Raw genomic sequence first — 9928 nt, forward strand, 5'->3', positions numbered from 1 at the left:
TTATTTCAATAGGCTGAGCAACCACTTACCTCCTTTATTCTGCTTTGCTAAATATGTTACTTTTAAGTATGAAATAGGCCCTGCGATACAATTATATACATATTGTTGTATACAATTGCTTCTTGAACCAGTTAAGAGGAGAAAGAAGAGGAAATCCGTATTTATTCTGTCTTTTATAATTACACAATTCCCTTACTGGTGTTCTTGTTTGTTTTTTTAATGTGGATTTGTATTACCATCTGAGGTCATTTGCTTCCTGCTGAAAACCTCCTTTTGTGTTTTTTCTAAAGTCAATTTGCTATAAAGTTTCAAGTCTCCACACTGTTTCAAATAAAACGAGCTCTTTGGGGAAGAAATTCAGCGATTTCTGTGATTATGCACTGCCTCTCTCCCTGCAAAAATATCTCTGAGCCCCGGATCCTCCCTGGGAAGGGGTGGTAGCCTCTGGTCTTCTCTATTTGCCTCTCCCAGCTTGGAAACTCCTTCCTACAAGTTTGCCAAGAGGGATCAGGCCAGGCATCTCAGCCCCCATCCTTCCTTCCACCTACGGATCAGCTTAAGTCTTCACTCTGTGAGCGTGCCTGGGTGCATGTGGGGAACCCCAGCTTCCAGGAATTTAGTCTCTGCAATCAGTGCTGGAGGCCATGAAAAATACTGGTGGCCTGCCCCTCCCAGTATTTGAAAGAGGGAAGAGGGAGCCACAACTTGTTGAGCACACCTACCAAGAGCAGAGCTTTTGTCAAACTGAACTATTGCAATAGTTAAGGAATTCTGCGAAATCCAGATACCCTTCTGTTTTTAGAGCTTTCAGAAATTCCTTTGATGGTTGTCCAATCACTACTTTGCAGTACTTTCAGTTTCACATTACTCTAAATCCTTCACTTCTAATTAACGGGTCTTTAGGAATTCCAGAATGTCACATGACATCAGAAAAGGGGAATAAAAGTCCAACCATCAGGTGAAAGACAGAGAAGTGACAGAAACTACTCCAACCTACACTGAGGAGGAACAAAACAGGTAAGAACTATATATATATCTTTATTGTTCATATTATTACAAATGTTCCTCATTTTTTCCCCCTCCATTGCTCCCCTCCACCAGATTCCCACCCCACCCTCTGCCCTTTCCCCATCCCCCATTGTCCTCATCCATAGGTGCACAGTTTATGTTCAGTCGCTTCCCACACCCCATACTCCCCTTTTCCCTGAGAATTGTCAGTTCACTCCTTCCATACCTCTGATTCTATTATATTCACCAGTTAATATTGTTCATCAGATTTTTTAATTCCCTTGGTTTTTAGATTCACTTGTTGATATTTATGTATTTGTTGTTCATAATTTTTATCTTTATTTTCTTCCTCTTCCTAGAGAACCCCCTTCACCAATTCATATAATTCTGGTTTGGCAGTGATGAACTCCTTTAGCTTTATTTTATCTGGCCTTCAATTCTGAGTGATAGCTTTGCTGGGTAGAGTATTTTTGGCTGTAGGTTCTTGCTATTCATCACCTTGAATATTTCTTGCCATTCCCATCTGGCCTGCATGGTTTCTGTTGAGAAATCAGCTGACAATCATATGGGTACTCCTTTATAGGTAACTACCTCATTTTCTCTTGCTGCTTTTAATATTCTCTCTTTGTCTTTTGCTCTTGGAATTTTAATTATGATGTGTCTTGGTGTGGTCCTCTTTGAATTCCTTTTGTTTGGGGTTCTGTGTGCTTCCTGGACTTGTAAGTCTAATTCTTTCACCAGGTGGGGGAAGTTTTCTGTCACTATTTCTTTCAGTATGTTTTTGGTATCTGCTCTCTCTCATCTTCTGGGACCCCCATAATTCTGATGTTGGTTCGCTTGAAGTTGTCCCAGAGGTTTCTTACATTATCTTCAATTTTCTGGATTCTCTTGTCTTCTTGCTTCTGCTGAGGAGTGTCTTCTGGCTCTTTATGTTCCAAATCTTTTACTTGATTCTTTCAATCTTCCATTCTTTTTTTTTAGGACTCTGTATAATATTTTTTTATTTCAGACAATGTATTCTTTATTTCTAGTTTATCCCTTATTATTTCTTTTTTTAATATATTTCATTGATTTTTACAGAGAGGAAGGGAGAGAGAGAGAGTTAGAAACATCGATGAGAGAGATTCATCGATCAGCTGCCTCTTGCACATCCCCTACCAGGGATATGTCCGCAACCAAGGTACATGCCCTTGACCGGAATTGAACCCGGGACCTTTCAGTCCCCAAGCCAATGCTCTATCCATTGAGCCAAACTGGTTTTGGCAATCCCTTATTATTTTTTGTTGATCTCTTATTATTTCTAGTTGATCCCTTTTCATATCCTTATAGGTCTTATCGATCTTTTCTAGGAAATTGTTGAAAAACCTTATAAGCATGGTTTTGAACTCTATATCCAGTCACTTTTTGTCCTCCATTTCTTTTGTTCGTGATCTGTTTCCTTGTCTTGGTATTTTCACAGCTTCCCTGATTTGGTAGCCTTAAAAGTATTTGTGTTCAGGTAGATGGGGCAGAGTTTCAGGTTGGAGCCTACAGCCTTGACTTCCGTCAGCCCTGCCCTATGAGGCTCCTGAGTCTCAGTGTTCCTTAATGTCTTTAGGTACTCGCTGCAAGCACCTCTGAGAGAAAGGTGCCCTCGATTTTTGCCTGCTACCAAACAGTCTAGTCTCTCCCCCAATGAGCCCGAAACTGGGGTTCAGTTCAGTTGGAAGTGGGGTTCAGAGCAGTCTGGAGCTTTTGTCTCCTTTCTGCTAGGACAATCCCGCGGCACAGTCAACATTCTGTTCTCTGTGCGAAATGTGCGCGCCTCCAGGACTGCCTTTCGTCACTACCCTGAGTTTCCACCTTACAGCCCAGACTCCCTCCTTATGTGTCTGGGTCCCCAGGGTTTTGCCCAGAATTAGGGTTCAGTGCTGTCGGAACTGGGGCTCAGCACAGTCTGGAGCTTTTATCTCCTTCCCACTAGAGAATGCCAGCCAGGCACTCAGTCTTCCCCTCCTCTCCGGCTCCCTCCTCTCCGTGCGTGCACCATGTCTCCGTACCTTAGGGTTTTACAGCTGCACTGATTTTCCTTCTGGTTTTCTCTTTCCTCCTCATTGTAGAATTTCCAGTCAGTTGACTTTTCTGTAGTTCTGGATAATGTCCATTTTGTATTTTAGTTGTATTTTATTGAATTGTTGTGTGAGGCTGCAGTTAGGTGTTTACCTATGCTGCCATCTTGGTTTCTCTGAGAAGAAAAAATATCTATTTTAAAATATTTAGAGAAGGCAAAGGGAAGAGAGAGCGAGCCCAGCACCTGTTTCCAGGCCTCCAGCTGCTTGAAATTTAAACTGCCACATTTTTCCTATAGATAAGGATCTCAGATTCTGATAAGACTGAAAAGGGGAATAAGGGAATTTCTAACTGCGTTTTTAATCCCCTAACAGAACCTTTAAGTGTCCAAGGAGTTGCAGGGGAGGGGGGTAGCAGGGGGGGGGGGTCTCATTGGGGCGCAGGGGGTCACAGAAAAATTTCCCGCCTTGTCACCGCCCCCTCCAGCTACACTAAACAACCCCTGGAAGGAATGGACACTGGGTGGGTGGAGACAGGGAGCAGCGCAGGTCCCAAGTGGCTTCCACCAGGGCGTTTTCATCTGGCAATCCACTGGGAAAATTGCCAACGAAGGTGGCATGGGGGAACTGGTGACCCCTACACTGCAATCAGACTCCCTGAACGTTCTGAAAAGGTCCTCTGTTTATGTGTGTTTGCATTAATATTACTGATTTTAAAACTATAACTTAAGAGTTGACATACACACACAAGGACCAAGTGTCCCTCAAAATATTTTCCTTTTCTTCTAAAAATTTTACAATGTACTATAATCATTAATCACATTAACCTTAAATGGCCAATTGAAACAAACAGTAGTTAACTTTAGAATTTGGTCCCTGCTTTTAACTTTTTGATTATAATTGTTACAAACTCATACCTTCAAATTAATAAATATAGACATAAATTTCATTAGGTAGGCTGATTCCCCTCTGACGGAAAACAAAGCACCCTTGGGAAAAAGGAATCCCAGTGGCCACTTGAGGCAGTTGGCTAGCTGTCAGAGCACTCAGCTTTAAAGCAAATCAAAGGTTTCTTTCTTTAATTTTTTAAAATCAGACCAAGTAATATATTTTGAATTCTTAATTATTTAAGAGAAAACACATTTTGTTTTCTCAAAAATAGTTGCTATACTCTAGGCATTTAGTTACCACATTATATAACTTCTCCCAATTCAATTTGAATCTTAAACTTTCAGAGCTTTAAAAAAAAATTTTTTTTTTAGGTAGCAAATCAAATACTTAGCATTTCCCAAATCAATAATACTTTTACAGTTTTTAAAGATGCATTTCAAATAAAATATAAAGCATATTTAATAAATAGACTAATTTCAATGCTCTAGACCACACATGTCAAACACAAGGCCCGCGGGCCAAATCCGGCCCGCCAGGCCTTGCAAGGTGGCCCGCACCGTGCTGTCATCACTGCACTCCGCTGTGTTCCATCACAATGACGCGCAGTGACATAGGAGACTTGTGATCTCGCCGGCCGCCTCGCTGGCCGCAGTACTTGCTATCTATTACGCATGCACATAGATAACAAGTCACGCGAGATTCAGGAGGTGTGACCTATAGTCCCGCATCCGATGTGGTTGTGCGGGTGGCAGAGCAGAGGAGAGAGTGAGTGTGCGGGCATAAAAAATACACAGCAGAAGCTGCCAGTTCCTGGCATAAAGTGCAGGCATAAAAATCGCAACAGAATCTGCTATCTGTACCCAGCCAGGCATTTATTGACTGACTTTTTTTTTCTCCACTCCATCTGCCAAATCAAGCTATCCCTGTGCAGTTTTCAACTTTTTCCTTCTAACGCAGATTTCCAATAAACTACATCTTTTACTGCCAATATTGATCCCAAAATGTCCAGGAAAAGAAAAGTTGACGGTGAAGGCAGACAATTTAATGACAAATGGGAAAATGAATACATGTTTGTGCTTAGAGAGGGCAAACCAGTGTGTATATTGTGTTATGAGACAGTGTCGGTGATGAAAGAGTACAATATACGTCGTCATTTTGACACCAAACATAATGTTAAGTATGGCAAATATACTTTGGAAGAAAAGCATAAAATTGTTAAAGAACTAAAAGGCAAACTACAATCACAGCAGCAAATGTTCACAAAGGCTACAGCGAAAAATGATGCTGCAGTGAAAGCAAGCTTTATAGTGGCTGAAGAAATTGCCTGTACTTCAAGGTGTTTTTCAGAGGGTGCCTTTTTGAAGCAATGCATGCTAAAAGTGTGTGAGCCAGTATGCCCAGACTAGATACAGAGTTTTCAAAATGTCAGTTTGTCAAGAAACACCATTGCAGATAGAGTTCAAGAACTCTCAGGAAATCTATCATCACAGCTGGCCGAACAGGCATGCAGTTATCTCGCTTTTTTACTTGCTATCGATGAAAGCACAGACAACACTGATACAGCGCAGCTGTCCATCTTTATGCGTGCTACGAAGACCGACCTCTCTGTCACTGAGGAACTTTTGGATGTAGCTGCCATGCATAGGACGACGACTGGTAGAGATATATTTGAGGCTGTGGAGAAATCTATAAATAATTTTAAATTACCCTGGGAAAAGTTGGTAGGGCTAACTACCGATGGCGCACCTTCAATGTGCGGAGAAAAGAAAGGCTTGGTTGGACTAATGAAGGAAAGAATGCAAAAAAGTCACTGCCACACACCCTTGATTACTTATCATTGCATTATCCACCAAGAGGCTATGTGTGGAAAAGTTCTGGACATGAATGACATAATGACCACAGTCATTAAAACTATTAACTTTATATGGGCACGTGGCCTGAATCATCGCCAGTTCCAGCAGTTTTTACAGGAGGTGGGTGCAGAGCATGGAGAGGTGCCATACCACACAGAAGTAAGATGGCAGAGCAAGAGCGCAGTCCTCAAAATATTTTTTGAGCTCAGAGAACAAATTGCTCTTTTCATGGAAAGTAAAGGAAAGCCCTTGCCTGAACTGTCGGATCCCGCCTGGCTATGTGATTTTGCTATGATGTGTGACATATGCGAGCATCTTGCCCAACTGAATCTGAAGCTGCAGGGACGCAAACAAGTCATCACGAAGATGTCTGACATGATCACAGCATTCCAGCGTAAACTTCAACTATGGAAGTCCCAACTGGAACAGGACAATCTTGCCCACTTTCCCGTTTGTTTGAGTATCTCAACCACTATTTCTGGTACTTTTCCTTGCAGTCGGCTGGCTACCAAAGTTAGCCGTTTACTAAGTGAATTTGAGCGGCGCTTCTCTGACTTGAGAACACAGCACTCAGGCTTTGACATCTTTGCCAATCCTTTTACAGTTGATGTCAACAATGTGCCCCATCACCTTCAGATGGAGATAATCGAGCTTCAGTCTGACAGTGGCCTGAAATCAAGGTTTCAGGATGTTGAAATTGAGGACTTCTACCCTCTACTGCCCCCTGACTCAATGCCAGAGCTCCGACTTCATGCTGCCCGTATTCTAACCATGTTCGGGAGCACCTATCTTTGTGAACAGATGTTTTCAATAATGAATCTGAACAAAAACAAGCACAGATCACGCATTACCGATGACAACCTTCATGCTGTTTTGCGGGTTGCTACAGCCCAAGAAATAAAACCGAACATTGACTCATTGATCCGGGGAAAACGGTGTCAGACATCTAGCCAGAAAATAAAACAATGAGCATTTTAGGTACATTCCAATATTACTGTTTTGCTTGATACCAATATTACTGTTTTGCTTGATAGCATGTGAGTTGGTTAACAGCACTGTTAAGGAAAAGATTGTTCCACTCATTTTAAATTCACATTTCTGGTTAACATTGTCAGTTTATGACTGTTCAGTAAACCATTTGGCCCGCGATTTAGGCTGGATTTTAGATTTTGGCCCCTTCTCTGATTGAGTTCGACACCCCTATCTCAGAGGATCAGCTTGAAGCCATTTTTTGCCTGCAACCATAGCCTCTTTTCATTCCTCTTTTCTTGCCCTCTCCCCCTTCCCTTAGACCCCTTCTGTTGAAAGCATGCCCTCAATAAATCACATGTACACAAACCCATCACCAAGGCCCTGTTTTTAGAAAATCGGACATAAGACAACTAACACTGCTTTGTGGTTTGGTACAGGTAAAATTCATGTGACATTTGTTAGTGTGCTTTTTTTTTTTTTTTTTTTTTTTTTTTTTTTTTAAAGCAGATTCTACTATTGTTGGCAGTAGGGTTCTACATCCATATATTCGGCTTAGTTGATCATATTTTCAAAATATTTTATAACTTTACTTAACATTTTTCTTGTTTTTCTTTTTTTTACTTACTGAGATGTATGAAAATCAGTTTTATGTCTCCTAGTATAGAAATTGAAAACTTTCTCTATTCTTTAACTGATTACATTATAAATGGCAATCTTTAGACTTAAATCATGAAACCCAAATTACTATCTTTAGTCTCCTCAAAACAATTCAAGGATCTTATAATACTGGATCTATATCCAGACTCTTTGGAAATTATACTATATAATAAAGAGGTAATATGCAAATTGACCATCACACCCTCACAAGATGGCTGCTTATAACCAGCCTGCAGGAGGGTTAGTGAATGATGCTCAAATGAATGAATAGCAGGCTGTGTGGTGCAACCAGGCTGGCAGGGGGACCGTGAGGAGTGACCAGTCCAGCAATTGGGGGCCAGTTGTTGGTGACCAGGCTGGTGGATGAGGGGGAAGTAAGAGACAATCAGGCCAGTGGGGGGCAGTTAGGGGTGACCAGGCCAGCAGAAGGGGGCAGTTGGGAGCAACCAGGCTGGCAGAGACATCATTTTGGGGTTACCAGGTCAGCAGAGGGGGGCAGTTGGGGGTTTCATGTTAATTTTATGTACCAAACCTCTAGTTTTATGTTAATTTTATCTGCTCTTTTTAATGCCAGAGTACATTATTATGATTTTGTAGACAGTCAACACTTATTTTTTCACATATCTATTACAGTTTTGGATCTGCATTCACTTTTATATTGCAGACATTATATTTCGGCTATCAGATATGTGCAACCATCACCACTCAAGTTTAGACCATTTTCATCATCTTGAAAGTGAAACCTAGTACACTTTAGCTTTTACCTCCCTGCTCCCCCCATACTCTTACCCAATCCTAAGCAGTCACCTCTACTCTCATGTCTATGAATTTGGCTATTTTGGGCATTTCATATGAATGAAATACTAAAATACATGATTTTAGTAATGGCTTCCTTCACTTAGCTTAATGCTTTCAAGGCTCATCCATAAAATGAATTTCCAACATGGCTCTAAGCATGCCTCGTAACCATCAAAGTCTCCACCTGCCTGCATAACATTTTTCATGAACAGGTCCCAATTGATTTTCCTACTTTATTCCTAGTGAGCCCACTACACTGGCTACATTGGGCTTAGCTGATATCTAGGATTTACCTCTTACTTTTGTATATTTGCTCATTCCCTTCCTTTGCCTTAAAATATCTTTCATCCAATCACTCTTTTTTCACAAGTGAGTCATTCTTTAAGACCTAACAGAAATAAGACTTTTCTACAAAGTCATCTATAAACTATCCTAACCCTCCCTAGTAGAAATAATTGTTGCTTTTTTCAACACAAACACTTTTTTTGTACCATCATTTATTAATACTGATCACTTCTTGTTTTATTTTATATTTACCTTCTTCAAGCTTTAGATTATCAACATTACTTTGTTCACCTTTAAATTTGCAAAGGCAATGGGCCTCACAAGTACATTACATGAACCATTGAAATATACCACCATGTATTGCTGAAAAACAATAGCACTGCCAAAATTAAAAATCCCAAATATAGATAAACTATAAAAACTGATAAAATAACATTACACAATATGGTTACATTACAACCCTGAAAGTCAGAAGTCTAGGTATAATCTCATATTAAAAGACAAACATTCTCATGAGAACACAATAAGTAGTATTATATAACATATTAAAGGAGGAAATTTCAATTTTCAGATTTTAATTTATGTTATGATATTGTATTCAATGTAACAGCTTTCTTGGAATACATATTTCATTTTAGTAATCTACTTATGATAAATCTATTAAAATAAATCTAACATCTAGCTGCTGCTGCTTTATTTTTACTATGTTGTCCAAGAGCCGATTTCAACCAAGCATACTGGTGAAAGTGGAAATAACATTTAAATGTCTTTGAAACCAACTCAGAATATTCTAGGCACAGAAAAATAAACAATGACACTCACTCAAAATCATTCTAATAACACAGCTCCTACCTATATCCGTCCAGAACAAAAATACTTTGATTATAGGTTTGTTTTTTTTTAAATAATCTATTAGAGTGGCATCTTGTACAATTACATATTTTTTCTGAATTATTATTCAGATGAAAATGCAAATATAGGGAACAATACTTAACAGACAATAAAACCGGAACAAGACAATATTTGTGGCCCTTGTCAACTTTTAAAAACTTGTTGATGGTTATGACTTCTTTGTTCATTTTGAATGTTCAGTTTTGAGTTAGTTTGTATTTTTATATTATTTCACTGAAAAAAACACTCGAAATATAAACTCAGGACCTTCCACTCCCCCACAGAGCCTCAACAAAGAAAAACAACAAATAACAATAAGTGGGAGAATATGCTACAAAATACTAGGGTCTATCTCTTGATAGGGAAAATAGGAGTTTTATACACACAGTTATTGATAATGAAGAAGGATAAATTAATAATAAGTTTTTTGTTTTTTTTAAAGCCAAAAATGAAAAGGCAGTCTTAGCATAAAATTACTACAACAACAATAAGAAAAACCTCATTGCCTTTCCAAAGTACTTCTGA

The 9928-nt window shown here is 39.6% G+C and overlaps 1 protein-coding gene across 1 annotated transcript in view; it reads left to right on the forward strand.

Moving 5' to 3' along the window:
- The first annotated feature begins 922 nt into the window (after positions 1-922).
- Positions 923-9928, forward strand: part of LOC118724004 (guanylate-binding protein 7) — a 290363-nt gene continuing 281357 nt past the window's right edge. Inside the window, exon 1 of the mRNA XM_045584366.1 lies at positions 923-1017. The gene's annotated coding sequence lies outside the window, so the exon portion shown is untranslated. The remainder of the gene's footprint in view (positions 1018-9928) is intronic.

The sequence above is a fragment of the Pipistrellus kuhlii genome, unplaced genomic scaffold, assembly GCF_014108245.1.
Source record: "Pipistrellus kuhlii isolate mPipKuh1 unplaced genomic scaffold, mPipKuh1.p scaffold_m20_p_2, whole genome shotgun sequence".
NCBI classification, from domain to species: domain Eukaryota; kingdom Metazoa; phylum Chordata; class Mammalia; order Chiroptera; family Vespertilionidae; genus Pipistrellus; species Pipistrellus kuhlii.